The sequence below is a fragment of the Tupaia chinensis genome, unplaced genomic scaffold (genome assembly GCF_000334495.1).
Source record: "Tupaia chinensis unplaced genomic scaffold, TupChi_1.0 Scaffold000597_1, whole genome shotgun sequence".
NCBI lineage: Eukaryota > Metazoa > Chordata > Mammalia > Scandentia > Tupaiidae > Tupaia > Tupaia belangeri.
In genome coordinates, this window is record NW_006160114.1 from 3311265 (window position 1) to 3336991 (window position 25727).

The 25727-nt window shown below is 37.4% G+C and overlaps 1 protein-coding gene across 6 annotated transcripts in view; it reads left to right on the plus strand.

Annotated features, from left to right (window-relative positions):
* FRY (FRY microtubule binding protein) overlaps window positions 1–25727 on the plus strand; it is a 505649-nt gene that overhangs the window by 205552 nt on the left and 274370 nt on the right. The window lies entirely within an intron of this gene.

The window sequence follows — 25727 nt, forward strand, 5'->3', positions numbered from 1 at the left end:
AAAGTACTTGGTAATCCAAAGCCTACGATTCTTTTTTGTACGTAGAGGTGTCTGTGTGTTGAGGCAGATTTATTCGATCTCTCCCTCATCCATGTGGAAATGTTCAGAATGCCATTGAATATTTGAATTTTTAAAAATCCTGGTATTTGGTATAGTCCAACTAATGTGCCCTTCCAAAATGTAAACAAGTGAGGTTCTGACCCAATAGGGGTATCAGACCATTGTGGCTTCTGAAGTTCCATTTCTGACCTACATAATGATTTTGGCAATTTTAAAAAGACAACCTTTAAGCCATCGTCGGTCTGGAATCAAAATAAGGCCTTCAGGTGATCAGTGATTCCTTGTATTTTCCAAGCAGTGTAAAAACAAAGTCTTCTCTGTCTCACCACCAGCCTTTGTACTTGGTTGAGATAATAGACCAGCAGGTATTACAGATCCTTAATTGTTTAAAATTTTTTAAAAATCCAAGAAAATTTTTGATTTATATTACATCCATACCAATTAACCTAGCTGTATTTAAAGATCTGGCGATTAATTAACTCCTACACAAATGACCTGTGGCCAAGATTGTTCTTATGTAAACAAAACCTGGGCAGAAGAACCTGTGCATAATTGCTTAGAAAAAAAAAAAAAAGCCAAAGTACCTTCAGCCTTAAGGTGTTCAGGGATATGGATCTTTAAATGATATCCACAGAAACCAATTTTTCCAGGTCATTTGGCACCACTGTATACAACATGGGGCTTGTCTGAAGCTGTTTTTCTACAAGTGGGAAACAATTTGGGACCAGTGCTGTTGCCCAAACAGCATTCTTTTATTTGCTAAGGCCATAAATCATTTAACTTGGATTCATTATTTGTGTAATACTTCACACTCAAGAGTGAATCTTCCTTTGTCTATCCACCCTTTGATTAATGAAAATAATTTGACATATAGGGCTCTGTATAGAACAGTTTTTCAATAACTACAAAAACTCACTTGTGAGTTTGACATCAGTATGTGGTTTTTAATCATCATTTGATTATTCCAAGGCCAAACTATTTTCATCCATCAGTCTTTGTCATGGCCTCATTAGACAGAAAATTGTGTTGTGACAATGAAAGCCAATGGGATTTGTTTTAAAAAATCTCTCCCATCTATTTTTAAATAACTCTCTATAAAGTATATATTCTCTCTACTTTTCCTAAACTCCTCACCCTTTTCCCCACTACAAACATCAGAAAATGGTTCAAAATGACTGTTCATTTCTATTTGAACAATTTTTGTGATGCAATTTTGAATTCTTCCAATTTATTCAGTAAATATTTCTTGAACACCTACTATATGCCAGACTATGGGCTATAAGAGGTGAATAAGACACAGTCCCTGTTCTTTATCTTAATATCTTTATTTCAGGAGAGTGAAATTGGTGGTTCTCCAGCATTCCTTTGGGGGTCAGAACGTTTTTCAGTCCTTTCTTGAAAGAGGAAGAGGAAATATACTTTATGTTTATCTTCTTTAAGCGTGTTACAACACTAACCTGTTTATCACCAAGCATACCGCTCATTGCTAAGTTTTACATATTTTCAGTAGCTAAGAGAGAAAGGAACTTGTCCCTGTGGAAGACAGAATAGAAAACTGAAGCCTTAGGGCTCAACTTACTCAGTGTAACCTTGGCTGAGAGGATGCCCCATGGGGGGAGGGGCAGCTACTTGTGCCTGCACATGCACGCCTAGCCGCACAGATTTGCAAGGTGAGGATGTCCACCCACATACCTGAATAGGGAATCAGCTCCCACATTATATGGCGGTGCTTGTTTACAAAGTGCAACAATTAAAAAGCAGTAAGACAAATTCATAACTATGGCCGACTGCTTTCTAAGGCAGTACTAAGAGGAAAGATGATTCTTAAAGCATTTCCAGGTTAAAGTTTTCATTAAAAAAAAGGTACATTGTGATGAAAATGTACTTTTCTGTATGTTTGTCTTCTCCAAAGAATTCACAAGCTAATTAAATACATACGTCTGCCTGGTAAAATGTATTAGCTTTTTATTCCGTGTGGTTTTGTCCTCTTCATTGACGCCCACTCAGTCAGGCTTCCCATTCATTTGAAAGGAGTTGGGAATGAAAATGACCTTGATGTCTGGACCTCACTGCAAGGCTTCGCCTTTCCCTGCGGACACCTGTCCTGTTGGACCTTCCCTGCTTTTATTCAGCCCTCCGCCCAGTGATTCTCTTCGCTCCTACCCCTGGGTGTACGGGTGTACATGGCCACAGGCATCACATGACCGTCTCGGTTTCACCGGGAATGCCCCAGTGGTCTCCTAAGGGTCCAAGGCAGCGCCCCAGCTCCCACTTCACTCAGCATCGGTGGTTGCCATTCAGGGCCTTCATTGAGCTTGTTCATCCTCTTGGGTTGTTTTCTGCCTAATACATGTATAACTAATTCTCTCCCAAATCAGTGCCATGTCAGCCCCCTACCCTGGTACACCCTTATCTAGAAAGCACAAATTTCAGGCTACACAGGCATGATTCATATTTCTGGTTCCTACACTAGTATTACCTAGGACAGTTAATTAACCACTCTGTCTCACTGTCCTCATCTGTAAAATGGAAGCAAAAGTAATGGCTACCTCATAGGAGTAAATGAGGTATCAAGATACACAGTACTTAGCCTAATGTTGAGCACACTGTGCTTGATAAATATTAAAATATTATTTATGTATTCTGAAGCCCCCCTCCCCTTTAAACTTACTTACAATCAGACTTAGGCCAGTTCTTTCCTTAGTCTTGGCATCCTTCATAGATAATTCTGTGATTCGTCGACACTTCAACACTGCTTCAGAAGAGAACAACATGAATAGATGTCAGAATTTGTTACTTGCTTTGGGCTTTTTTTCTGCCAGAATTACTTTTTAACTTCACCTCCTTCCCCATCTCAGCTACTATTAGAATATTACTACCTTCCCTAAGTACATACCTTCCAGCTACATGGGAGTCGATCTGGGCATCTTCTCAGTGGCAGAAAGTCACCTTGGCCTTTTACATTCACTACAAAAAAAGTTTAGAGCAGGTGGTTCCAAGCTACTTCACAGGAAAGAAGGACTCACTTGTATCACTACATAGAGCTGGTGTGTGGATTCCCACACCCATCCGAGCACTCTAAATGGCTTCCTTGTGTTTCTGTCTACCCCATGATGCCCAGTGAACATGAGCATGAACACAGATAAAGGTACATTCAGAATCTATTCCACACCTGGCTCTTGGCAGTGCTGTGTGCATCTTTCCCATAACATTCAGCAAATCTTGCTACCCCATTGAAGGAAACTTTGAATGCCCATTAGCTGTTTTAGTATGTCGAATTCCATTGCCAAATTAACTGCTCCATAGAACCGAGTGAGCTCTTCGCAGTAGGAAGAGACTGGTGTGCATTTCAGTATATCTGATGTTGTCCTAGAAAAACATGCATAAATCAGGAGAATCAGATTTGATATTTTTCAGGTATGTTACAAGGACAGTATCTGTCTAACATAAAAATGTTGTTAGTGGGGGACCTAGCTCTGAGTCAGAGAGAAATCATGTGCAAAGAAGGATGGAAAACAACCTCTGATTTGCTGCAAAGCAGTACTTATGGCTGCAGATTTATTGAGTTGTCAAAAAAGTCATGACACATTTTTGCATAGAAAAACAAAAAAATACCATGACTGGGGCCAGCAGGTGACATGGTGGTTGAGGCACTGGGCTCCCGTATGACCAACCATGGTTCAGGTCCCAAAACTGGTGGCTTACTTTCTCACTCTCCCTTTGTCTATCTCTCTCTGGTTCAGAATTGAAGAATAATGATAAAAATGCTATTAGTGGGGGTCCTAGCTCTGGGTCAGAGAGAAATCATGTGCAAAGAAGGATGGAAAACAACCTCTGATTTGCTGCAAAGCGGTACTTATGGCTGCATATTTGTTGAGTTGTAAATAAAATTAAAAATTGAATTTTAAAAAAGGAAAAATACCATGACTTTCAGACAACCCAATATACTTTACGAGTATACCTCAAAGACACGTGACACAGGGCTCAGAAAAATCTTAAGACTAATGTTAGTTTTAACTGCTTTATAGAGTTGGTGTAAAGAAGTGTAAAATCGAGGAAGCTAACTGACTTGCCTAAGTCAGGAGGGCGGTACAGCTCAAGTGCAGGCACACTTACTACACTTGAGGAAGAAAGAGGGAATACCTAGCACTGTTTCAGGCACTTACAGGAGAGTTACTCTAGTGTCCCTGGGGACCATTAGATGTTTGATGACACACACACTCTCTAAGGCCTTGGGGTCACTTCGGCTAAAGTAGATTAACAACCCTCATGACAAACAAAACCCCAAATCAACGTCCATCTCTCTAAATAGAGAAGGCCCATCACTGGACTTATGACTGAGTCAAATTAGAAATATTTTTTGTTTGTTTAAATGCATGAACAGCCCTAGAATAACAATAGCTGCTACTCTATTCAAATATTATGCTTGGTGGTTTATGTATAGGGCAACCACTTAATTATTTGTGTAAACTGGGACATTTTGAGAGTGAAAGTTAATAATTATACTGGAATGCTGGGTGAGATTACCCTGGACAAAGGGGGCCCAAGACCACTCTCTTTTTTATTGTCAAAAAAAAGTGACCCTGCAATGTAATGTATTATCCACAAGTTACAGATTTTTTTAAAAAATGAGAATTAAGAAAGTGATTTGCTCAAAGACAGGATGCTAGTGAGTGCCATAAAGCCCTCCCCCATTCCAGATGATAATTGCATTGTCTTTTTAATCACCCAGAGGACCAAAGGATCAAGAACACTTTGGGGAACTTATTGTTTTATAGGCACTTTCATTTTCCATGCCTCAAGCCTCTGCCAGTTCTTAACTGCCTCCTCCCACTCTCCCTCCTGTGCCTTTGTGCACTCCCTGTGTGCCTCTGAAGCACTCTCTCTCTCTCTCTCTCTCTCTCTCAAAATATCAGGGCTGGAAAACATCAACCCCTTAGCACAGGCTTGTTTGAAAGATCTGAGTATTCGCAAGTCTATTCTGTTATTATTGCAAATAACACATAGGCAGTTCTGCTAACTAGGATCATGTGATTCAACTCACACACATTCGTGAAACTGGATTATAGTAAAAAGATAGATTTCTTCCACTAGGAGTGTGATTTCCCCCTAGTTAAATATACATAAATACATAATAAAGTAGCTTCAGTGAATAAAAATGTATGTATAACCTTTATTTCTGTTAGAGCAGTAGTTTACTCACCTTGCTGAGGTTTCTTTAATATGCTGTGTTTTTGTTTAGGAAACAGTAACAAGCCTCTAATTATCTTTAGCAATGGGAGCAGGGAGAATATTTCCAGGGAGAATGGAAATCTATCTATAATTCCGGTATCTCATTTTACCTGATCACTGTGGCCTGTTCTCCCATAAAACTGCCTGCAGAACTAGCAGCGCAAAGTGATTGAATTTCAGCTTCTTTGCCTGCTTTTGCATGCTGCTCGGTGAAGCTGCCAACAAGAATTGAAGCAGAGAGGCAGACAGCAGTGAGCAAGGAGAAACGACCTGTACAATTTAATAATCTGGGAATAGCCCAGGACATTTGAGAAAGTTGCCAGTAATTAGAAGTTTCAATTGATGTAACATGCAAGTACTCTATTTAAAAGATATGTGTTTCAAAAACATTTTAATACCCATGACTCATGAGTTTACTTGTGGGTATAGTTTCAAGGAACTGAATAGGTTATATTGGGTAGTTGATAAAGTCCTGACGCATTTTTGCATAGAAAAACATAGAGAATGCATCATGACTTTTCTAATGGCCCAACATACATCTTGATCATCTGATTAACTACCTCTATTTTTTTTTTTTTAAGGCTTGTTTGATATTCAGAATGACCTGGGCTTAGAGAGTTTGGGCTAGTGAAAAATAGCATTCTATCATGTTTTGGGTCTGTTCTGGAGATTGATAGCCCATCCCATGTACAAGCTTTTTGTGCAGGTGCTGTTGGTAGTGCCAAACCTTAAATTTATTAATTGCCTTGTAGTATTTAATGTTCATTACCTTCAAGCATATTACCTCATTTGATGAGCGAGATGCATTAATTATCCATAAACTGCTTCTTTTCATTGTTCATGGTTTAAAGGATATGATTTATTTCTTCCTGAATTCCATTTCTGTGGTATGAGATACCCCTATGGTGTCACATAAGTATATTTGTGAGAGTTCAAATTCGTTTAAATAACAAATAATAGCCTTTACCTTTGAATAGGGCTTTCTTTGTTTTAATGCAGTGTAGCTCAGTATTTATCACTTAAGAGATACAGAGGTGAGTCCATCTATAAAACATACATATTAAGATTTTCTGGATTTATTTCTATGCCAGCATTTTTCTTAGTTCTCTTTTTAAAACACTTGTAATTTTTCACAATGTGGTGCCTTCTGGGAACCACCCACTATTTGCACACTACCCCAGTGCAGAAGGTTTAGCAAGCGGCCACTTCCTGGAAACATGAATGGCATTTGTGGAACAAGACAGTACACAGCTTAACCCAATTTTTTTCTTACCTAATCTCTCTCATTTAACAGATCCCATTCATCATATTTATTTAACTATTGCTCCATCTTCCAAATGCTGGCTACATGAATAAGAGCATGTTCTCTGTTTCTTTGAGCTGAAAAACTGTATTTCCTGGGTTTGGAGGAGCCATGGGAATACCCTTTTCTTTGAGAACATCTTTTCTTATTTTTCCATGCAGGATTACACTAAGAAACTTACTACCTGAGCATCAGTTTTACCTGGTTATTGCTCCCCTATGCCTTGCTATTCAAGAGTGTCAGAAAAGGAAGGCAACTACTATTCCGTATTTATTTATTGAGTATCAACTCTGCACACGACACACTTTGTTGAGGAACTTCATAGATGTATCACAACTGGCTCCTCCCATCAAGGCTGTCAGTTTTCTCTTTCTTCCTTGTTAGATTCAGGATTCAGGTGTATTAGTGGAGAAGTTCTCAGAATTTAACCCGATGGAGCAGAATCCTGTGATGTTTCAGAGAGAATGTAGACCCTAGAGAATTTTACTGGGGAAGGTGTGTTTGATAGATTCTGTTGACTTTAACTTTACGGATCTCTACTTTTATTACATCAAAGAACAATTGGAATCCTGGTGTTTGCAGGCAATGTTCTATAAGAATTCTTTCAAATATTTGTCCTAACAAGATGGCTGAAGGAAAAAAGGAAATGTTCACTATTTCCCTGGAACATTTGATTGGACATCAGTGTACAGCACAGCAAGCGTTTCAGATGGCCATTCTTTACATTAGAAAAATGTGAAGAGTCATCATGTTTACTAGAATTTTCCACATGGGATGCATTTAAAGTTCGGTCTCCTTCAATTTGATGGTTCTCTCACCCTTCAGAATGTTTGGGTGATTTAAGAGGTGTGTTTGTGTGTGTGTGTGTGTGTGTGTGTGAGAGAGAGAGAGAGAGAGAGAGAGAGAGAGAGAGAGAATGAATTATTAATATATATTTCTGTAAGTTAAGGTCTATGATCAGATATCTCACCTATATCCTTACAAACATTTTTCTCTTTTCACAGAGCATATAAGCACAAGCCTTTAAATGTTAGTCACCAAAAATTCCAGATGCTAAGCAGTGAAAGTTTATATTCTGCCAGCATATCAGACTCTGTAATGAGTCTGATTTGGTTTAATTCCTTTCTACTGTTTAGTCATTTGATGAGCTGCAGATGGAAATTTAAGCCAAAGCCATAACATTTCAGCTAATACTTTTTATGTTGCTGTAGAATTTGTTGTTATGTCAATTTAAGGGAGTTGAAATCTTTTTCAAGAAGGCATTCAAATCTGCATTAAGTGCTTTTATCAACTCTAATTTGATATATAACTCTGACTGCTTCTGTTGTTCTCAATCAATTGCAAAGTTCAAAGTAGTGTAGCAGTGGAAGACAGCTTCAAAATTCCAGAATTTCTCAACTAATGCCACAAGCTCAGCATCATAGAAATATGCAGTTAAATACCCATTAAAAGTTTTTTTTCCCCCCTAAGCTTAAGAAACACTAGGCTGACTTCTTTGAGTTTCGCCTTAAACAGGTAAATATGTATATTGGCAACTATGAAAAGGATAGGGTATTAGATTAACCAGGGCAATACATTGGTAAAATTCCATTTGAATGTTATATTTATGCAGGAGGGATTTGACCAATCAATAAAATGCCTTATTATGTAAGAGTCAAATCAATGAAATGCTTCAGTTGTGCAAATACAAGATTGGGTTTTTCTTCCCTGTTTCTCTGCAGTTTTTCTATGTGTGACCTTCGTTGTCTGCGCTCTTTCTTCATTATACAAAAAGAACAAACCTGACACTTCGTTTCTCACTGATTAATGTGAAGGGTTTGAATACCTCCACTGAAAAGTGAGGTTTGTAGAAATGTCATGATATTTCTTTCTTACTTCTCCTACACCATGAGAGCCAGACTGAAGAAAGTCGAGATGTATGTTATTGAACTTCACTGATAAGTAGAGGCTAGTTCTCAAGCCTGGCTTTCTAAGTTTGGTCAGCTTCCTAAGACTAACTTGTTTTTCAGTTTTCTGGGTAAGAAAAGGTTATCACACTACAGAGCTGATCAGGCTTTGGGGATTTTATTTTTTTTATAGTAAAGTGACTGTGTATCTAACTTACTGAATTTGAGCAGGGTTGTCTCCAGTCTAAAATGCCAGCATTTTTGGTCTGGAGACAGGAATTCTTTTCCTAAAAAATAAGATATTTTGTTTATGGAAATTGCTGGAATTCTTAGGATTTTAAAATATATGATCATAAACTAAAGCATATTCTCCTAGATTTTGGTTGATACCATATTTCAGTTAAACCATATCAAAATAAGAAGGAAAAATAAAAGGCCATAAGGATGCAAGAGACTAAAAAAATTCTGTCTGAAACCTTGCCTGGTTTGCTGCATTGTTCACATTTACTTCACACATAGAAAGCAATGTGGCAGCGGTTAAGAATTTCAAAACTAGAAACAAAAGCTGTTCTAAATGAGTAGATTGCCTTAGCAATTATAGACAGTTTCATCTTTACAAGTAAGAGCACCAATTAGAAGACAAGTTGTAGTTTTTCTTTAAAAAAAAAAGTCGGCTTTTAAACTTTTAGTTTCTCAAAAACCACATTTTGAACAGATCTTCCCTGAAAACGAGGCCTTGCCATTGAATAACAACATGGTCTTAGTTATGGTATCAATTGTACTGTTTTAGCATTCCTCCAAATTCATCTTTTCTAATGAGAATTTTAGCTTCCTTAGGGAGTTTTGAGGGCTACCGATGGGTGTTTATTTGACTTTTCTCATGATTTGGTGGTAGCCTATTCTCAGCGCCTCTCCCAGTTTGAGAGTAAAAGACAACCTGTCTCCTTTCTGTCTTGTTTGATTGAATCGGCTGCAACAAAATAGGAAAATCAGACACATTTTAGTGTCTTGCCTGATGATTTTGCATTCCGTTTAACCCACCAGTGCTTATCATTATGGGAAAGCTAATCCTAGTTTACACCAATTGAAATATCAGTTTTGAAGGTGTTCAAAAGCCTGGCAGGATGAACTACTTTGTTTTTCAATAACAATTTTAAATACTTGAATTTTAAGAAAGATAAAAATGATGAACAAGAATGAAGATTCTAGCAAAAAAAAATTTAAGTATCCAAAAATACTTCTTTTTCTTTCTCTTTTTATTCATTTTTCTAACCATTTCAGTCCTTAGACTCACTTTCTTCAATGGTAGAGGCATTAAAATTCAAATGTATCATCTGCAGTTAGTCAACTGCTTTGTAGAAGGAAGGGAGAAGGAAAAGAAAAAAGGAAGGAAGAAATGGAGGGAAGGAGAGAGGCGGAAGGAAGGAAATTTGGAAATGATTACAAGATTCTGAAGATCAGTAGCTTTCGTTTCTACATTTCTCTTGTCACTAATTATAGATGGTAATATGCCATTCACAGGTTTAGTGGTATGGTTAATACATAGAACATATTTTTTGCCATCTAGTATTTGAAATGCATGTTACTTGAGGTGCTTTTTCTATAAATGATAGAATAACTTTATAATGACTGAAAGAATAAAGACTTTTTATTAGCTTGTACAACCTCCAGTCTGGAGATGGGAGGTTCCAGGTGGGTTTAGAAGCTCAAGGACCCAGATTAATCTTTAGACTTGTCACTGTGTGATCACAAGACAGCCACCTCTGTTCCAAATAGCTTTGCTTCTCTTAAGAGTCAGGAAGCAAGAAGTCCCAGGTTATAGCTTTCTTATAAGTAGAAGATTTTGATAAAACCTCCATTATAGTTGCTCTTGTATTCCTCTAATTGGAATTTGGTCGCATGCCTACCCTTGGACAAATCACAGCTGAAGTTGAATAGAATTGTCAGGTGGCATAGATGAATCATGATTCATGCCATAGCACTGGTCTGGGTCCATCCTCTGTGAGACAAGGGAATCTACCTGCTACCTTTTTACCAAGAAAAAAAGGCAGGCAACTAATAGTGATGGTCATAAAGACCATATAATATTACATAATTATTGGTAACTGACCACCTATTGTTATATGACATTGCATTAAATGTCATAATAGTATCTTATATTTCATGCCTTTATAAAGTGTCAAGAGCTGTGTTAAATGGTTTTATAAGCAACATTTTCTCTAATCTTCATCATGACACTATGTTACAGATGGGCAAAAATGAAGGAACCATTATAAGTGATGGAGCTAGGACTCAAATGTAGATTCTAGGATAAACACTACACTATGTTGCCTCTCATTATTTGCAAGATCAAGATATTGATTAACAGTAGGCAACATTGATGAACCTCAGTAAAAGCATGAACATATTGACATATACTCTCTAGTTAGTTAGCAGTAGTATTTGTCAAAAAGCAATGGTAAAACATTTGGAGAATACCCAAAATAAAAATTACATAACTCTTTACCTCTAGTTTCAGGAAAAGGAACATTTCCCGAGTTTTCTTTCTAATGCCCACTGTAAAAGTAATGGAGTCTTACTGCTTAAAATAAATTAGATAAGAGAGAATGTTATTATTTCAGACACTTGAGTTCTTTAAGATAATACCCAGTTCTGAGATCAGCAGATGGCGTAATGGTTATGTCGCTGGACTCCCATGTACTTGACCGCAGTTCAAGTCCCGGACCCAGCAGCTTAAAACTCGCTCTGGGCACATGTGTGTGCATGCCCAAAATTCTGAGAGGAGAATGGAGCAGAAGGGATTGCAGTGTAGCCATCACCCCTGGGAGTGACTTCTCGCTTTCTGTTTCTCTCTCTGGCAAGCACACACACCCTTTAGCAAAAATCTCTCTCAATAATAATAATAATAAAGATTATACCCAGTTCTTAGTTGGAAATTTTTTTTAAAAAAGGGAATATATTGTTTATTGAAATTTGTTATTAGGTTCAAAGAAACAAATACAGTATTTATTTAATGCCATTCAACGATAGTAAAGACATTGCTCTTAATATTTCTCTTAGATACCAAAAGGACAAAACAGTTTTCCTGTTTTCAGATATTTCCATTTTGTGTCAATATCAATATTTTCCAATGAAATTTATATTTTAATCCTATCATTCATATTTAGCCATTAATTTGAAGAGGCTTTATCATGATTCATTTTACCTATTCATGAACCCTCTCAGCTAAGTCTTGCAATGGTTTAATAAAAACAGCTGGCACTTAGTAAGCACTTATGGGTTTCAAGCACAGTGCTAAGCACTATCTTATTTAAATGTCATCAGAACCTATTGAGATTCGTTTCATAGATGAAAAACTTAACGCTCATGAACAAATAAGCAACTTCCCCGAGGGAGAGCATCAATAGGTGATGGTGCCTCATTTTAAATCTGCTTCTAGCTCCAGAACCTCTATTCCTGGTGGCAACCCAGCGTCAGTCAGTCCCATCCCACCATTCCTCTTCTTATTTCCCACCAGGAAGTTTGAAAGACACCTATCCTTACTTTCTCAGTTTTTAGTGCAAGCTCTTCACTGCAATTCAGTTGTTGGGAAACTTCTACAGGGAATTTTTCTTCTTGAAAATAGGAGAAATGTATCTTTTGTTACCTGATTGACTTATTATTTCCAGCTTTTGGCGCAGTTTGTATAGGCAGCAGAAAAATAAAACAACATTCTAGTACTCTGAGATTATTTTAAACCTGAGCTGGCCACCCTTAAGGAAAAGTACTCCAGGGATGCTTTGTGAGGCAATCCCACATTGAGGAGAAGGGTTCCCAGTTCAAGTCTAGACCTCCCTTGGTATACAGAGATCATGCTTGCCATGATCTGAAGGCTGGGCAGAGCTCACAGAGTCAGGACCCTGTTGGATGTGCTGTTTCTCTCTCTCTTATAGAAGGAATAAGTAACCTTAAAAAAATAAAGAACATGAGTGTCAAGTAAAAAAAAATCTATAAGTAAAATCAATAAAATATGACCAGTAATCAACTCCATGAAATATTAACATTGTTTATCTGTGAGTCAAAGTGGCTATTAGTTGCACATTAATCTCACTCATTGGTCCTAAAGGCCAGATTTTCCCTATTATGTCCCTATATTCCTAATGTATGTCTCCAAACAAGATCTTTTCTCACCAGCTTGATGCAGCCATGACTTCATGTCTTTCTCACAGGTCCCTTATTAGACTGAGATTGCTCAGAATCAATGCTGACTTTCACTATCACTCCCAGGCAAGAAACTGGAGTTCTTGTCAGCCCTTCATTGTTGTTCGTACAAATCACGGCTAAAATGTGTCATGTTTTCCTTTCCAAATGACATCTTCCACATCTGGATCTTTGTCACTATCACCACTGCCAAGGCCTGGTTCCAGGTCTTTGTCACTTCCCATCTGGAGCACTGAAAATGCCTCCTTACTGGCTTCCTGCTGCCACTACCTGTCTAGGACAGTCTAGTCCTTCTCACAGCTTTGAGCATCAATGTTCTCCTTTATGTTTGTCATTGTGTGTTAGCTCTAGAGTGAGGCTTCCATAGACAGGCTTTGCATGTCAAGTACTTTTGCAAACACATTGAATAATTAAAATATCACCATTCTCATCATCTGGATTAATTTTGTTGATGGTATATATCCAAACTATTCATTTTTAAAGGGTTTCAGAGTTCCTTGGTGGTGGAGGGGGGCAGCAGGTAGTTTGGTGGTTAAAGCGCTGAACTCCCACATAGCTGACCATGGTTCAGGCCCCAGAACTGATGACTTGCTTTCTCATTTTTCTCTCTTTCTCTGTGACACATGTCCTATAACAAATTTTAAAATAATAATAATAATAATAAAATTAATAATTATTTAAAACTCTTTAAAGAAAGAGTTCTTTGGAATGCAGAAATGGACTCAATCCCCTCAATACCAATGATATCCTCAGAGCATTAGTCATGGTCATTGCCCAGGGATGGGGTGAGAATATAATTCAATGCCTCAAATATGATTTAGGGTAAAAGAAATAATATCAACTACTGTCTATATTTTTCTTTATGTGAGATTTGAGAGCCTGGGTTGGCAGGGCATGATAACAGAAATTGAGACAAAGCTTACCTAGAGTTATATTAAAAAAACAAAAAGCTAAGTATTAAATGAGCTCAAGCAGAAGATACAGCTACTCATGAAGTGTACACACTCCAGTGATGGAAGACCCACTCAACAATTCTCAAGTGTCCCTCGTATACAAAATAACAGCCATCAAACTGGCCCAGTGAACTCATTAAATATCATATTGTTCTGCCAGACAAGGCGCTTGTTTTAGGGAGTGACTAAGAGACTGTCACTTCTTGGGCCAGGAGAATGAAAATGCTCTTTGGGCTCTAGGGAAAGGATAGAGATAAATTGTTGATACTGTTCCTAGGACAGCCCTCCCCATTTCAGTCTGTGTCTGATGGAGCCATATTTTATATTGAAAGACATCTACTCATCTGATATATTTAATTCACTGTTTTTTTATGAAATTTCTGCTATTGACCCACACAAGGGAGAGAGGATTAAAATGTACCTTATGGACAGTGTTAAATTAATGACAAAAGATCTGCCCATGCCTGATGCTCCTGGAAATAGCAACATTATGTGAGCTCAGAATTTGAGTCCGAGCCTGTCTTCTCTCCACTTTAAATGGAAAGTTAACAAAGTCCAGAAGAGTCAGCCAGGAGTATCATCCCATTTGGGTTATTTGCTTTTATTTTTTTCTTGCTGAAAACAGAAGTGAATCACATTCTTCACCGAACCCTGCTAGAAAGGGAAATGATGCAATACTGGTCACATGGCACAAAGAAGAAAGACCCATTGTGCAAAGTTGGTTCTTCATTGTATTTAGGTGTAAGGAAAGGTTCAATACCTACATTAGGAACTGTGGTTCTTAATCTTGGATCTTTCTGTACATTCAGGAACCATAATGTTTGTTTTTTTAACTCTTTTTATAGTTTTTCTGCCTTTTTGTCCCCTATAGTTATTGGTTTTTATTGTAATACAAAATATGGAAAGAATTGATTTAAGCTTATGTGGTTTTCTTTTGACTGAACAAACATTTTTCTGTGATTTGGGATAGTTATAAATGTGTTTTGCCTCAGACACAAGCTTGATTTGTGATCTCAAGTGAATTTCTTAAATTCTGATTCTGAAAAAATGTACTAATATAATGTAAAGAGACTATACACACACATACACACACATAAATACACAAACTCTCTCTATATATATGTTATATATAAAAAAGTATATCTATTATAATCATAATTTCTATAAATAAATATGTACATCTATGTCTATGTACCCATAGAATCATAACTGAGTTAATATTTATAAAGTGCCTAGTATATTCACTCTTTTAATTTCTCAATAAATCATAGTTATTATTGTTATTATTTCTAATTTACTTAATGCTTGTCTAAATCCCTACATGAGTTAATGGTTTTGTCATGTTTGCTCATTGCCAAGACAATATGATCAGGAACTGAAGAATCATAGAGTCTCTTTGTGACATATTCTTGGCTTGGGATCTGAACTTTATCACTTCCTAAACAGACTATTTAAGTCAAGAAGTATTTTTCTGGAACTCAGAAGATAAACCCTCTGAAGATGTTGAAGATTAAGTATGTTCTTTCTAAATTCAGAGTCATATACAGTGACTAATACTGTAGCAAGGCATTAGTGTATGTTACAGTTGCAGCATTTCCTGGGAGCTTCAGACAACTAAACCTGAATCTTGGGCTTTTTGAAGGTTGGCTGAACTCCTCTCCCAAGTATTAGATCAAGTGTCACCTTTCATTCAAAGTTTTCTCTGACTGACCTACTTCCCCCACCATTTCTACATACTTCAACGGTAGCAATCATGACATTGTTGTGTAACTGTGCTTTGCCTCTTTAGTCTCTCCAGGACTGAGAATCAACCTTCTTTTCACTTTTATACTCTTCAGCCCTTTTCAGGACATATTATTTCTTGTTAATAATCTATTAAATGTGGACTAAGTGAATAAAATTACTCAAGTGAATGTGGGAGTTTTATGGTCAAACTAAACTTGCATTTATCCCATCAATAGATCAGCTCACAGAAAACAACAACATCTAAGTTCAGCTGTAGTCCTCTTTCCTCTAACTCTCAACTGTTTTCTTTGAGTGACTTCACAAGATTAATTTCACCATTGTGAAATGAGAACTTTGGGCAGCTGTGTCTATGAAACTCGAAGTTAGAGAGAAACAGTTTTTTATTTGTTTTTGGTTTTTGTGTGTATAATGATCAGTGAATTTGAAAGAATATTTCTCAGATGTGTTTGTTTGTTTTTATGATAACTCAGTGGGCACTGTCAAGGATTGCTCTCTCTAAAAATATTAACTTCTTTATTTGCCTAAATGTCAGTTAAGTTACATGGATTTAATTTAGCTTTTCTTCTAAGCCTTCCAGCCACTTTGGCCAATTTGGAAGGAAACTATGCTCAGTGAAATCTGCTGAGCTAATTTAATCCTTTACTGATTGAGGTCTTTTTCCATGTGTAGGATGCTGCTGTTTTATATTTATTTGGAGAATCTGATTGCCTTATTAGGAGGGAGGGAAAAAAAGTTCTGAACCCAAAGATTTTATCATGGTGATTAAGGTGCATGTACTCAAAGCATCCGCCCAAATTGGACATGCCTGAACAAGCTTCAGGAAGTGCCTGAGAGTAATCAACAGTCCTCCCTTCCCTTCTTATCAATTATTAAATGCTTACATGTGTAGAGCACTGTGGTCAAGTACACAGTGATTCAGCAGGCTCAGCTCCTGCCTTCGATGGGGCTTCACAGTCCAAGGCAGCCTACTTAGGTATAAGAAGGGCACAGAAAAGTTGCAGAGAGAACAAAATTCTGATTAAATAAACATTCTACCTACACCAGGCATTATGCTGAGACTTAGGGATATTGACCTAAATAATTATTTGGAGAAGGAAATGATTCATCATTTTAAGTGGGAGGGAAGAGTCTGAGGAATTGTTCCACAGAGGCTGTGACATTTGAACTCGAAGAATGCTACAGGGATGAGAGGAAAGCATGAGCAATTGCAAGGAGATAGGAAAGTGCCTGAGCAGTTCAGTAAGTGACAACTGGATCCCAAGGTCCCTAAAGGAAAATGACAGATGGTATGCAAAGGCAGGCTGGGTCAGATGACAGATGACAGAAGGTTTGCAGAACCTGGTGAAGGATCTGGGCTTTATCCTGAAAACAATGGGCAGCGTCACCAGTTTCTAAGCAGGGATCAACATGATCAGATCCCAGCTAATTCTGGAAGTCTCAGCTGAGAATGGAGGTAGCAACAATCACTGCAAGGATAGCCCAGGAAAGAGATGACGAAGACTCAAAGTACAGTAGCAACAGAGTCAGAGAGGAGGGAACAGATACATGCTGCATGTTTGGTATCTTCCCAAGATCCAGCCTGTGTTTCATTTGAATATATGATTAAAAACACGGATGATTATTTAGCTCATGCAATCTGCTTTTTTAAAAAGTAGAGAGACAGAGCAATTACTTGAGAAACTGTTCTGAAATTTTAGTTTGAATACAAAGTAATGCTCTTTAAATAGAACATTTGTGTTGAGGGTGAAAAGTGATGATGGTGTTACCTTTTGAGACTACTCAGTCTACTTAATGCACCCAAGTAACAGGAGGTGCTTTGCAGCTGTGGTGTACAGCCCCTGTTACAGTCATTTCATAGTTCTTCCCAGGTTATAAAATGGCAGAAGTTTTGTGTGTTTTCTTAATTAAAATACTAAATTTAGATGACCAAATGATCTTGAATTATTTATATATCAAATAAGCACCTAATGGATGCTGTGGAGTACAGTGGATTACTTTGGGGTAGTTTTGGGGTGTCAATTACTCTTAAGGTGTCTAACTATTTTTACATATGACAATCTTCCAAGAAAATACATGTGATTTTTCACAGAAATCCAAGGCATAATGAATGGTTTCAAAGATAACACATCTTAAAAATGAGTTCAGTATGATTTCAGTCAGATGTTTTTTGTTTTTGTTTTTTGTTTTTATTTTTTTTTGAGAGATTTTCGCTATAGGGCGCATGCGTTTGCCAGACAGACAGAGAGAGACATAGAGACAGAAAGCGAGAAATCACCCCCCAGGGGGGATGGTCACGCCGCAATCCCTTCTCCTCCATTCTCCTCTCAGGATCTTGGGCACGCACGCACACGCGCCTGGCGTGAGTTTTAAGCCACCAGGTCCGGGACGCAAACCGTGGTCAACTACATGGGAGTCCCGCGACATAATCATTACACTAACTGCTGGTTCCCAAGTCAGTCAGATGTTTTTATTGTGTTCATTCATCCTTACGCATGGTGTGATCCTACTAGGACACACTGAGATTATCAGTTGTTTCACTTTTATCGCTACCCTCTAGGGATAGCTGTGCACTTTCCAGGGCCATGAATACTTGCATAAATCCCTCAAGGAGAAAATGTCTCCTAGTCTTAGGTAAATTTCTGAAAGCATAATTTTTTCTATGTGTGTGTTTTGGTGGGTTTTTTTTGTTTGTTTGGTTTTTTGGGGGTTTGTTTTTTTCCAATTCAAACCATCCCATTAAGCTGTTTGAATCCAATTCTCCCAGTGCCTACTCCCTTCCCTTACGCAAGGAAGCTTTTAGAAGTTGCATTAACTTTTACAGGCTGCCAAGACATGACAGTAAGTACTTCAGAATGCCACAGAGTGCTCTGGTAACAATTAACAAGTGACGGCACATGGTTATAGACATCCTGTAAATTAGGAAGGAAGAGATGCATCTAATGAAACAACAGGTTATAAACTTTACATCTATACTGTCTTGTACATTCTCCATTCTCTGAATGAATAATGCAAAATAAAGAGACTTAAAATGAATTTTAAAGACTATATCCCCACACATGGCACTTTGGGATCACATGTCAACATGGCATGCCGGCACATCAACAGATTCTGGAAAAGCTATCTAATGAGGGTTACGTGAATAGGCAACCTCATAGCAATATAGTTGACAACAGAGATAATAATTCAAACTGAAAATTTATGCAGCAATAAAACTTCATCATGTTGATACATATTTAATTATTTCCATCCCTTTTGGATTTGGGAGTTCAAAATTATTTCCTCTCAGGATGTCATTGGGTGAGGGAAATAACTGCTCCCCTTTTATTTGGTTAAGGGAGGTTTCGTGGTAGTAGTGGGATTTTTCAAAGGTCTTTGAAAAAGAAGATGGGTTGGCAGGATTGAGGGAAAAGGCATGTCAAGCGAAATAGTGAGTAGTCGGGAGTGAGAGAAGTAGAGGAAGGGAGTGGTGAGATGGCTGGCAAGAGCAGATGGAAGGGAATGAAAGAACTACCTACCCAAATGAAAAAGAAGCCCAACGAAAAATATACGAACGTTTGCCAGTTTCACTTTATGCTTAAATATTATGGCCCATTTTCTCCTGCTCTGGAGTTCCTCCCGAGTTTTTAGATGGATGTTAATTCAGTGGGACCACTGAGCAACCAGACACAAAGTACATGCTTGTGCTGCAGGAGGAGCAGAAATCAAGACAGAGGGTATGCTTGTTTTGCTGAGGCAAGTTTGCATTAGGAATTCACAATTTTTCAGTATAGTTTTTAACCAGCTTTTCTTCCCACAAAGATGTGGTTTTAAAAAAATATTTCCATGAATCAACAAATATTCATTGAGGACACCCTGTGTCCAAAAATACCGCAGTAGAAGCAATGGTGAATTGTAAAGTGTGACATACTGCCTTACAAAGAGCAGGCAAGATGGAAATCCACGTGATACTTAGAATGAAGACAGAAGTATAGGAGCTATCACAGGTCAGTGTGTGATTAGTCGTAAAGTAGGTGATATCGTTAAGGCTAAGGAAGATTAAGATGTTCAAAATTCTGCTCCCCAGTCAGTCTTATAATCTTGGTATTATATAGATTCGGGTGCCATGTAGAAGCATTTAGTCCCAGAAATATTTATAGTATTTTGCTTCACAACATCTGGGTGGCAATCCAGTGTAACAGGAAGAGTACAAACTCCCAAGCTGGAAAAAATGTATTTCAGTCCTTTTTTCTGCTCTTTATTGGGTATACAATATTGGACAAGTTATTTTCATTTTCTCTGCTGTACAATTGGGATAAAAAATAGCCCATCTTGCAGTCTCATCCAACCTAATAAATTTTTTAAGTTATTAATATATGTTTGCTTCTTGAATAGGAAGTCAATATTTCTGTCATTTCTTGTGAATACATATGACTACATGCATGCATTTACTAACTCATCAATAATATACAACACTATGTATAGCTTTTTCTTTTTTTCTTTTTCTTTTTTTTTTTTTTTTTGGTGGTGGTGGGGAGGAGAGGTTTTTGCTATAGGGTGCGTGCACTCACCAGAAAGACAGAGAGAGAGAGGGACAGAAGTAAGAAATCACCCCCCAGGGGGACGGCCACACCACAATCCTTCTCCTCCATTCTCCTCTCAAGATCTTGGGCATGCACGCACATGCACCTGGTGTGAATTTAAGCCACCAGGTCCAGGACTTGAACTGTAATTGACTACATGGGTGTACAGCGACATAGCCATTATGCCAACCGCTGGTCCCTGTATAGCTTTTTCTTAATGGGTTTTCATGTTAATCTGCAAAAATTGTTCCCTATATGTCTAAACTTAATAAAGCAGTAATTGATCCAGAACAGTGTGTCAAACAGAAATATAATGCAAGAGAGGTCAGAAGGTAACAGGTGGTTAAGGCATTGGACTCTTACATGGCTGACTATACTGTTCAAGTCCCAGATCCAGTGGCTTGAAAATCACACCAGGCACATGTGTGTGTGCCCAAAATCCTAAGAGGAGAATGGAGGAGAAGGGATTGTGATACGGCCATCCCCCCCAGGGAGTAATTTCTCACTGTCTCTTTCTCTCTCTCTTTCCAATGAGCACACACACCCAATGGCAAAATGCAAGATACATATGTATATCTAAGATTTTCAGTAGCTGCATTAAACAGCTCAAAAACATTCTAAATTGATTTTAATAATTTTATCTAGTTTAATATACATGTAATATCATTACAACACATAATCAGCATAAACACTACTAATGAAATGTCTTACATTCTCTTTTTAATAATCTTTCAAAATCTTGTATGTATTTTACACCATCAATACATCTCTACATTTGAGCACCAAATTCATCAAACACTTGATCTGTTTTAGATTCAATATAATTTACAATTAAAAATAGGTATATATATATATGCAAATTGTCACAAACATACTTAAAAATTTTTGAGTAACTGAATCAAATATCAGTTTTTAGATTTCAATTTAAATCAATTACAATAAAAATTAAAATTCCACTCCACATTTGCACTTAGCCACATTTCCAGAACTTAATAGTTATACATGACTATTAGGTAGTGCAGGTCCCAGTCTTAGGAATTAGCATCATTTCATAACATAAAATAATGACATTCTAAATCTGGATTTCATCTTGGGAATTGCCTTTTACCAACTATGTTTAGTAATGACTTCTGACACTCATCTTGTCATTCTGACTGCTAGACTTACAAGATCTCTTTTGAATGAAGCTTTCTAGATTAGCCTCAAAAATATATAATTACTTTTAAAATGATGCAGAACAATTGCTATTTTATCATAGTATGATCTGAATTCATCTTTGCAGAAAAACACTCTCGGTCTCAGTTGCCTTATTTACCCAAGACCCTCAACTAGTGGCAGAAATAGCCTTTGAATGTGCACTTACAGTCCCTGCTGCTGTGAAGTTCATATTTTGCTTCATTCAAGTGCAGGTTCACTCCTGACGCGCTGCTTTGAACGCTTAGGAGGAAGACCTTTTCTGAAGGCATATTACTTAATTCCCCAAAATATCAGCAACCCAAAATACAAGATAGAGTTTGGAAAAAAGAAAAAAAAAAAAAAAAAAAAAACCCTCGATGTAGACTGAGCCAACAAAGCAGAGCAGAGCAGAAGCTGTGGGGATGTGGGTAGTGAGGAAGTTTTGTTTGATTATTTTGTTTTGTTTTTAAGTTTTTGCTATAGTGTGCATTCACTTGCTACGAAGAGAAGAGGGAGAGTAAGAGGGAAAGTGAGAAATCACTCCCCAGGAGGATAGTCTCATTCCATTCTCCTCCTGGGATTTTGGGCATATACCCACACATGCCCGGTTTAACTTACAAGCCGCCAGCTCTGGGACTCTAACCACAGTCAGCCATTTGGAAGTGCAGCGCCTTAACCACCTCTTCATTAGTTGTGGCTGTATGCTTTCTCTCTGCTCCTTTACTGAACTTGTAAAGGCCAAATTTAACTGGACAGAAAAGCAGCCAGGATAGCCCAGAACACTGGTGTTCTTACAATGCATATTTCTGTGTATAAAGTTCTCTTTTGGATTTGCTTCTGAATAAAACTGGTAAAGATGATTCCTAAGCATTGGATGCTAATGAACATAGAACTCTTAGCCAAATGGTATCTGAGATTCAGTGTATGCAGTTCGTAGACACTATTGGATTCTATATGCTATCTTAACCACTGGATAAAAAAGGATAGGGTCTAATTCCCTGTGCTCATGGCATTCACCATTTTGCCTCAGTTTATACACTTCATAAGAAAAAGTAACATTTTAAGGACCAGTCAGAACCTCAAATTTGATTCCTTGTTTTATTATAAAAGATGTTTTTTTACATATAAGTAATTGTTTACTCTCATTCTAACTGTGCCTATCTAGTCTCTAATGAATGAGTTAGTCAGAACTGAACTTCCTCTGTCAGGCTTATTTAATTAAGTATTTAGAAGTTTTGTATAAAAACTTGCCAAAGTTTTTATCCTTTACTGTTGACAGGATATCGTCTGGAACACATCTGTTTTGGGGGACAGCTTTTTGAGGACACTAAAGAGTTTCCCGGAGTCATACTGTAAACTAAATGGCACTGTCTGCCTCTGTCATTGTCATCGTGGAAGTCCTTTTTAAAATGTACGCATTTTATCAAATGGTCATCTTTACATCTTGCCTTTTGATTTTCTGCATCTAATTTGCTGAGGGATTAAAAAGTAGGCAAAGGGGCCAGCAGGTGACATGGTAGTTAAGGCGCTGGACTCCTACCTCGCCAACTGCAGTTCGAGTCCTAGACTTAGCAGCTTTCTTTCTCACTTTCCCTCTCAATCTCTGTCTCTCTCTCGCTCTCTGGTGAGTGCTTGTGCCCTATAGTAAATTTTAAAATAACAATAAGTAAAATTAAATATTAAATGAAACCAAAAAAAGTAAAATCTAGGCCAAAAAAAAAAAAAAAAAAAAACCTCGCTTGACTTTTGTATAAGTAGGAGTTAGACTTGAAGTAAGAACTTTCATTAGCCTCTATATAAAGTACATGGATTGTCTGACACCTGTTTGGAAAAATGGAACTTATGAGTTCCACTTGTGCACTCCCTAGACTAGGGAGACAGTTTACTGAGTACTCAACTATCATTTATTATTAAATATTCCCAAGAGCCATCATTAGCTTCCAAACTTAACTACAAATTATAATCACTTATGTATCCTTTTTTTTATTAACAAATAATAATTGTACATAATTTGGGAAATGTAATATCGTCTCAACTCATGGTCATTGTTGTTGGAAATATTCAAAATCCTCCCTTTTTGTTACTTTCGAGATTCATAGCGATTTGTAAAAGACAGATTCTGCACTCACCAGAGATTCAGATTCTACAGGTCTCTCTGAGGCCCTGGAATCTGTACTTTTTGTAGTTTCCCCCAGTATGGATAAACTTTGGGCTTTTGTCAGACTCCTTCTCCAAAAACTAAATGAATTAAACTCAAGAAACAAGATATGTGCAGTAGTTCTCCAAGATGGTGTAATTAAAAGGCCTGGAGGTGCTGGGGTGCCATGCAAGGGAAACATCAAGTTAGAATTACATCCAGTTAGAGAATTGGTGATGTCTGTTAGGTGCTTGATGGAAATCATTAGAAAATCTTTTGGAGAAAACGTGTTTAAAGTATTTACAGTCCATTGAAATTATTGCATGTTACATTAACATAGAATCCCTTCTGATTTTCCTCTTGAGCACTGAGTGTAACTTACCTGCCAACTTACCAAAGAATGGATCTTTGGAAGTTAATGATGTCTACTTTATTGTGATTAAATGGAATCATGTATTTTAAAAGGCTCAGTATAGTGCTGGCCATATAGAAGCATCTTATAAATGATACATATTATGCAACCTTAATTACATTTGTATAAATATAATAGATGTAGAGACTGTAATATGTTTAATGAAGACATTATATAGTCCCCACAGAAAAAGGCAAATAAAGCGCATATAGCACAAAAAGTAAATAAATAAAGTGAGGTTCAGTCTGTGTGTGACAAGCACTGCTCTCCTGGTTGGTAGAACACTGCTTTGTCTGTGGCTTGGTTCCAGAGGTGCCCTGTGCCAAAACAAACCAGTATTTACCTGGAGGCCCTTCTGCTAAACTGCTCAGGTTGCATTTTTTTGCTACATATGTCTTTAAGAAATGACCCGCTTAGCAAATGCTATACCTATAGCTAGACGTCTGTGATAGTACTTCCCAGCACAGTGATATATACTGTCTTTTATGGGTTCTCTGCCCTTGTTACGGTTTCCACAGGGAAGAGGCAGAGCTCTAAGTGATGTTTGCTTATGTTGTGCTCAATTTGGTTCCTACCTTAAGACTACTTCAGAGGTCCCTTGTCCATGAAAGATTTCAGACAAATGAATGAATACATTCTGTACTATGTTACATCGTGGAAAAATAGTGAAACAATGAAATCCTTTTGAGATTGGCTTCTATTGCTAATTCTCTTATTTTTGTGATAGTATTGTAATACTTGTATTTGCTGAATTTCTAGGAAGATTAGCACGTATATAATTACACAAATAAAATGTAACTATTTTCTTATTGAAAATTTGATTAAGTATGTCACAGATGCTTTTGTTTTAGCCTATTATGAGGCTGCATTTTTTTTTTAAAGTGAAAGTTTATTTAGGTATGTTTTAGAGATCCAAGGTGAACGAGCTGCATCTGGCGAGGGTAGTACGGTAGCTCTCTGCCGAGTCCCAAGGATGTGTAGGCAAGAGCTTGTGTGAGCAGAGTGGGTGTGTCAGTGTCCCTATCTCCTTATAATCCACAAGTATCTAGTTTTGGGGGCTCCACCCTAATCCTAATCTCTGCCCAAAGGTCCCACTTTTTAACACTATAGCTACATTAAGTTCCCACCCTGTTATCCCATTACGATGGAAGTTAAATTTCTAAATTTTTTTTTTTTTAATTTTTGAACTTTTGGGATAGTAAACTTCTAAAAACCAGTTTAGAGAAAAGTTGAGTTTATAACACCAATGATGAAAAAAAGAAGAATCATCATCATTTTCTATTTCTTCACACTTTATGGTTTGGGATGATTTATGAAGAGACTCCTTAAAGTTTATGGAAAAATGGAATTAAAGTATATGAGTTTAGCAGGTGATATAGTGGTTAAGGCACTGGATCTCCTACATAGCCAGTCATGATTCAAGTCCCGAATCTGGTGGTTTGAAACTCACACCAGGTATGTGTGCATGCGTGCTCAAAATCCATTCCCCTGGGGGATGATTTCTCAGTTTTTCTCTTTCTGTATCTCTGGTGAGTGCACACTCCCTATAACAACAACAAAAAAAACTCTCTCAAAAAAAAAGTATGAATTTATGTTGGTGCATAATTGTTATGTAATATATTTTTCCATGGACTTTTTGAAAATCCCTCATAAGTTGTATTATAATGTGATCATTTTAAATATTGACTTTTCCTTCAAGCTGGAAAAAAATTTCACAAGTTGTTATCTAAAGGATATTTCTTATTTCCTATAATAGATGGGATAGACTGTGCATTAAAGTAAGTGGGTAGAATCCAGTAGGCTGCATTTAATGTGAGTAGTTATATGATCTATTAACCTTCATACTGATAGTAGCTATCATTTGGCCAGTAGCCTAAGACTGGTCCTTCTGGAAAGCAGTAACGTAAACTAAACACATTCAGGAACTTCCTTGCAAGTTCTTAGCCCTTGAAAGTAGCATTAGTTTGATTTTCATTTACGCTTAATAATATTAGCAGTCATACTACCACACTACCCAGGGCAGAAAGGAAACTTTTATGAACACTAGGTTAACTGTTTATTTT